This window comes from Lepus europaeus, chromosome 13 (assembly GCF_033115175.1).
Source record: "Lepus europaeus isolate LE1 chromosome 13, mLepTim1.pri, whole genome shotgun sequence".
Lineage (NCBI taxonomy): Eukaryota > Metazoa > Chordata > Mammalia > Lagomorpha > Leporidae > Lepus > Lepus europaeus.
In genome coordinates this window covers 78,395,845-78,403,176 of record NC_084839.1, presented here as the reverse complement: position 1 = coordinate 78,403,176, position 7,332 = coordinate 78,395,845, and the positions used below count along the sequence as shown (strand labels likewise).

At 35.8% G+C, this 7,332-nt stretch overlaps 1 non-coding gene across 1 annotated transcript; it reads right to left on the bottom strand.

The window, feature by feature from the left end:
- Positions 1-5,354: 5,354 nt before the first annotated feature.
- LOC133773125 (U6 spliceosomal RNA) lies at positions 5,355-5,461 on the bottom strand. The gene has a single exon (XR_009867899.1). It is a non-coding gene; the product is annotated as a U6 spliceosomal RNA (small nuclear RNA).
- Positions 5,462-7,332: the final 1,871 nt, after the last annotated feature.

The following is a 7,332-nucleotide window of genomic DNA, read 5'->3' as shown; positions in this document are numbered from 1 at the left end:
TGCTAGGCCATAATAAAAGCCTCAGCAAATTCAAAAAATCAAAATCATACCATGCATCTTCTTGGACCACAGTGGAATGAAGATGGAAATCAGCAACTTAGGAATCTCTAGAACACATGCAAAAACATGGAGAATGAGCAACATGCTTCTGAATGAACAGTGAGTCATTGAAGGAATCAAAAGAATTAAACAAATTTCTGAAAATAGATGAAGACAGCAATACAACCTATGAAAACCTATGGGATAGAGTAAAAGCAGTGTTAAGAGGAAAGTTTACAGCAATCAGTGACTATATCAAGAAACTGGAGGGGCCGGTACTGTGGTACAACGAGTTAAAGCCCTGGCCTGTAGCACCGGCATCCTATATGAGCACCAGTTTGAGTCCTGGCTGCTCCTCTTCCAATCAAGCTCTCTGCTATGGCCTAGGAAAGCAGTAGAAGATGGCCCAAGTCCTTGGGTCCCTGCACTCACGTGGAACACCAGGAAGAAGCTCTTGGCTCCTGGCTTCAGATCAGCACAGCTGAGGCCATTACAGCCATCTGTCTCTGCCTCTCTGTAACTCTGTCTTTCAAATAAATAAAATAAATCTTTAAAAAAAAAAAGAAACTGGAAAGGCACCAAATAACTGACCTATCAATGCATCTCAAGGATCTAGAAAAACAACAGAAAACTAAATACAAAATTAGTAGGAGAAAAGAAATAATTAAACTTAGAGAAGAAATAAACAAAATTAGAATCAAAAACAACACAACAGTTGAGCAAAACAAAGAGATGGATTTTTGAAAAAATAAACAAAATTGACACATCACTGGCTCAACTAACCAAAGAAAGGAGAGAGAAGACCTAAATCATTAAAATTAAAGCTGCAAAAGGAAATGTAAAAACAGGCATCACAGAAATAAAAAGAATAATCAGAAACCACTACAAAGAGCTGTATGCAAACAAACTGGGAAACCTAGAAGAAATGAATAGATTCCTGGATACATTCAACCCACCTAAATTGAGCCATGAAGACAGAGAAAACCTAAACAGACCAATAACCAAGACAGAAATTGAATCAATAATAAAGACTCTCCCAAGAAACCAAAGCCCAGCATGGCTTCACTGCTGAATTCTACCAGAAACTTAAATAAGAACTACCTCCAATTCTGCTCAAGTGAGGTCAGCATCATCTTAATTCCTAAACCCAGAAAAGACACAATAGAGAAAGAGAACTACAGACCAATTTCCATGATGAAAAAAACTTAAAAATCCTTAACAAAATTCTGGTCAGTTGAATCCAACAACACATCAGAAAGATCTTCCACCAGGACCAAGTTGGATTTGTCCCTGTTAGGGAAGGATGGTTCAACATCCACAAATCAATCAATTTGATACCTTACATTAACAAGCTGAAGAACAAAAATCATATGATTATCTCAATAGATGTAGAGAAAGCATTTGATAAAATACAATAGTGTTTCATGATGAGAACTCTAGGCAAACTAGGTGTAGAAGGAACATTCTTCAACACAGTCAAGGCAATTTATTACAAACCCACAGCTAGTGTCCTATTGAATGGGGGAAAGCTGGAAGCATTCCCACTGAGATCCAGAACCAGACAAGATGTCCATCCTCACCATTGCTATTCAATATAGCCCTGGAAGTTTTAGCAAGAGCCATTAGGCGAGAAAAAGGAATCAAAGGGATACAAATTGTGAAAGAGGAACTTAAAGTAACTCTATTTGCAGATGACATATATAGGGGATCCAAAGGACTCCATCAAGAGACTGTTGAAACTCATAGAAGGGTTTGGTAACGTAGCAGGATATAAAATCAGTACACAAAAATCAACAGTCTTTGTATACACAGACAATGCTACAGCTGAGAAAGAATTTCAAAGATCAATCACATTAATAATAGCTACCAAAAAACTTAATTATTTTGGAATAAATTTAACTAAGGATGTCAAAAATCTCTACATTGTGAATTATAAAATATTAAAGAAAGAAATAGAAGAAGATACCAAAAAATGGAAAAATCTTCCATGTTCATTGAATGATAGAATTGATATCATCAAAATGTCCATTCTTCCAAAAGCAATTTGCAGATCCAATGCAATAACTATCAAAATACCAAGGACATTCTTCTCAGATCTGTAAATATGATGCTGAAATTCATATGGAAACATAGGAGACCCTGAATAGCTAAAGCAATCTTATACAACAAAAACAAAGCTGGAGGCATCACAATACCAGATTCAAGACACTCTAAAGGGCAGTTATAATCACAACAGCCTGGTACTAGTACAAAACAGATGGTTAGACCATGGAACAGAGCAGAAATGCCAAAAATCAATCCAATAATCTACAACTAACTTATATTTGACAAAGGAGCTAAAATCAAACCCTGAGTCAAGGACAGTCTCTTCAGCAACTGGTGCTGTGAAAACTGGATCTCCATATGCAGAAGTATGAAAAAAGACCCCTCACCTTACACCTTATACAAAAATTCATTCAAAATGGATTAAAAACCTAAATATATGTCCTGATACCATCAAATTATTAGAGAACATTGGGGAAACCCTACAAGATATAGGAATAGGCATAGAGTTATTAGAAAAGACCCCAGAGGCACAAGCAATCAAAGCCAAAATTCACAAATGGAATTACATTAAATTGAGAAACACTCAGGAAAATGAAGAGGCAACTGACAAAATGGGAGAAATTGTTTGCAAACTATGCAACTGATAAATGATTAATAACTAGAATATATAAAGAGATCAAGAAACTCCACAATAACAAAACAACCTAGTTAAAAAATGGGCAAGGGACTTAAATAAAAATGTCTCAAAAGATGAACTCTAATGGCCAACAGACACGTGAAAAAAAGCTTAGGATCACTAGCCATCAAGGAATTGCAAATCAAAATCACCATGAGGTTTCACCTCACCCCAGATAGAATGGCTTTCATACAGAAATCAACAAAAAATAAATGCTGGTGAGGATGTGAGAAAAAAGCTACCCTAATCTACTGTTGGTGGGAATGTAATCTGGTACATCCACTATGGATGTTACTATGGAGATACCTCAGAAATCTGAATATAGACATACCGTAAACCCAGCCATCCCACTCATGAGAATTTACCCAAGGGAAATGAAATCAGCATATGAAAGAGCTATCTGCATCTCCATGTTTATTGCAGCTCAATTCACAATAGGCAAGATATGGAATCAACCCAAATGCCTGTCAACTGAACACTGGATAAAGAAATTATTGGGTATGTACTCTATGGAATACTACACAGCATTATAAATAAATTGAATCTGGTCATTTACAATAACATGGATTTATCTGGAAAACACCATACTTAGTGAAATAGGCCAATCCCAAATGGACAATTACTACAGGTTCTCCCTGACTTGCGACAGCTAATAGACACCTAAAAGGTAATCCGTAGAAGTGAAATTGACACTTTGAAAAGCAATGACTTGAACAGCCCTTGTCTTGATTGTAGATGAACAGTTTTTTTTATAAACTATTTGTTGAACTCTTTGCTTAAGATGGAGTTAAACATATGTTCATAAAGTCAATTGAAAACATATCTCAGTAAAAAATAAGAGTGGGAATAAGAGAGGGGAGAGGAAGACTGGAGGGAAAATTGTAGGAGGGTGGGCATGATGAGAAGAATCACCATGTTCCTAAAGTAATAATTATGAAGTGTATGAAGTTTATAACTGTAAGGCTGTGTAGATCTGCATATATTCCTATGGCCTTACTTCTAAAGGTATAATTTAAAAACTTGCTATGGGATCCCAGATCCCCTTAAGCTGGGTGGTAAAAATACCATTTTAAGTGTTAAAGTGATCATATGGATAGGATGAAGGGTCTGGTAATAATAATAGATAGAATTAAAAAGGAATTGATGCTGCAAAATGGGAAGCAATCCACACAGCAGACTCTTAGAATGACAATCACTTTAAATAGAACTCTGACCTCAGAATCAGCCCTTAAGGCATTCTGGTCTGGATGAAAAGTCCACGAGACCATTTCAGGCACAGAAAGCCAAGACACTGTAGCAAAAAAGGTCCCACATGAAGGACCTTAGCAGGTAAGACCCCAGTGGAAAGAAGTGGTCATCAAAGAAGGATGTACTTTTCTCTGAGGAAAGAGAGGACTTCCAGTTTGCTTATGGCCTTGTCTAAATACTGACAGAGTTTATGGATTCAAAAGACCTCCATAGCTTAGGCAGCTCATGTCAAGAGCCTTGGGTAATAACTGACATCATACGTAAGAGTGTTAATTGTTAAATTAATAAGTGTCACTGTACACTAACTTCTCACGCAAGACTTCTGTCCTCAAAGAGTTGTATTATAATTATGTTTAAGTGCTCACAAAAGATGTATCACTCTTGGGTGTTTCTTTAAAGTTAATTATGTTTCTAAAAAAAAAGTGAAATTAACTTCTGCAATGATTTTGAACAGCCCTTCTCTCAAATGTTGAGGAACAGTTGTTTTGTTTTTTTTTTTTTCTGTACAAATTATTGAACGCTTTACTTTGTAAAGAGTTGTTCTTCTGTGTATTCTGTGTATAAAGTTAACCAGACATGGAGCTTAGTGGAGAATGGGACTGGGAATGGGAGAGGGAGGAGAAGAATGGGTGGCAGTGTGGGAGGGAGGGCAATTATGATGAGAAGAATCACTATATTCCTAAAATTGTACTTATATAATGCATGAAGTCTGTATTCCTTAAATAAAAGGTTCCTTTGAGGGGGAAATAAAATAAAATTTAAAATTCTATCTCTTACCAAGAAAAAAGAAGTTGAAGTAGGAATGTGACACACATACATTTGTGTTCTTAGCAGTTCATTGAAGATTAATACATAAAATTATAATGGGTAAGCTCTGAGAAGTTGAGACATGCATATAAAAATCTAAAATAAAACAACACAAACAGATATAAAGGATTACTGACCTACTCTTGTTTTTATCTGATCAGATTCTTTGTTTTACTTTCTGTTCTATTTCATGTTTTTTTATTATTATTATTTAAGACCGTTATTAGCAGGTGCTTGCAGTTTGTTGACTTTTTTGAAAAAATCAAGTTGTAAACTTTTATTACAAATTAAAAATGAAGTTCTTAAAAATCTCAACTTGACCAGATATGAAACAATTTAAAAACCTTTAAAGGTATATTGAGAAAAACCAGGCTTTTTTAAAAAAAACACGTTTGTCTTTACCAAAAAGAGACATCTTTAGGTAAAAATAATAAAAACCCCATGCTGCATAGATAATGCAGATAGTTCTAGTAATCTGGTCAACGGGCAAAAAGCAAGCACTTAAGGTCTTCAGTTCCAATCTTTTGTTCATTTCTTAAAAACTATGGAACGCTTCACGAATTTGTGTGTCATCCTTGTGCAGGGGCCATGCTAATCTTCTCTGTATCGTTCCAATTTTAGTATATTTGCTGCCGAAGTGAGCACCTATTTCACGTTTTTAGAGAAGGTATAATACATTAACTTCCTTCAAATTCCAAAGTCTGTGTTTCTGTTCTTCTTGATCTCCAAAACTTGACAGTTAACTCCCAAAAAGAACCCACTCTAGAATTTGATTTACGTTACTAACTGGCCATCTATCAACGCATGGCCCACAGTGATGCTGTGGGTGAACCCTAGACTGTGAGTCCCAGATTAAGAAGCTATCAGCCAATTTTTGTTAGAGAGATACAGTACAGAGTAAGCAAAGTAAGCATCTAAATGCACACATCACAATGACCCTGGAAGGCTACATTGAGCAAGCAAATTCCATTTTAAATCACTGAGAAAATATTCATTACATAGAAGACATTTCAAGGTTCTAGGGCTCAGAAGTAATTTTTCTGGAAATATTTCTTTTATGAAACAGAATGCATTTCTCAAAAATACCTATATAAAATACACTTCCTTAAAAAAGAATATTATGAACACAGCAGTGAAATTATTAACATAATAGTTAAAACTTCAATTAAAACATTTAAAAAATCCAGAGCTTAGGGAGTTTCACTGTCTTCATAAAGGATTTTCCTCCACATTTATCCAACCCAGGTTGGAGTGTTGGCAAAGAAAGGCCAAATGGAGACAAAATTATAAATGGGGTTCTCACTTAAGTGTCCATACCCAAAGCTGACCTCTTTGGGCAAGGCAAGTTCTTTTGAATGCTGTCATCCTCATGTAAATGTATCTATTCCATGACCTTGTCTTTGACCTTTCTGTCTCATGCAAAATAGCTGGTTAATCTGGTGAACCTACTGACACACTGCTGGTAGTAATATGAGGGCATTCAAAAAGTAATATGAGGGCATTCAGAAAATAAAATTAAATGTGTATCTGGCCTCAGAATCAGACCATAAGGCATTCGGATCTGGCTGAAGAGCCCATGAGAGTATTGTAGGCATGGAAAGCCAAGATACCATGGGAAAAAAAAAAAAAGACCTAAATGAAAGATATCTGTGAGTGAGATCCCAGTGGAAAGAACGGGGCCATCAAAGAAGGAGGTACCTTTCTCCGAAGGGAGGAGAGAACTTCCACTTTGACTATGACCCTATCGGAATAAGATCAAAGTCAGCGAACTCTAAAGGCTTCCATAGCCCTGACAACTCACGACTAGAGCCTAGGGAGATTGCTGACGCCATGAACAGGAGTGTCAAATTGTTAAGTCAGCAACAGGAGTCACTGTGTACTTACACCCCATGTGGGATCTGTCCTTAATGTATTGTCTAATGTGCAGTGATGCTATAACTAGTACTGAAACAGTATTTTTACACTTTGTGTTTCTGTGTGGGTACAAACTGATGAGGTCTTTACTAATTATATACTGAATCGATCTTCTGTATATAAAGATAATTGGAATTAAAAAAAAAAAACCTGGTGTTAAATTTGAAATGGCATAGAAAATTAATTAATTTTTAAAAAATATTATGTAGGATCTCTGTCTTTAATGTGCTGTACACTCTTATTCAATGCTATAACTAGTACTCCAACAGTGTTTTTTCACTTTGTGTTGCTATATGGGGCAAACTGTTGAAATCTTTACCTAATATATACTAAACTGATCTTCTGTATATAAAGAGAATTGAAAATGAATCTTGATGTGAATGGAAGGGGAGAGGGAGCGGGAAAGGGGAAGGTTGCGGGTGGGAGGGAAGTTATGGGAGGGGGGAAGCCATTGTAACCCATAAGCTGTATTTTGGAAATTTATATTCATTAAATAAAAGTTTAATAAATAAAAAAAAATTAAATGTGTAGTTTGTTACACAATATTTTGAAATTCAACATAGTAGGAGTCTCCAAAAATTGCATGAAAAATGTATATTATG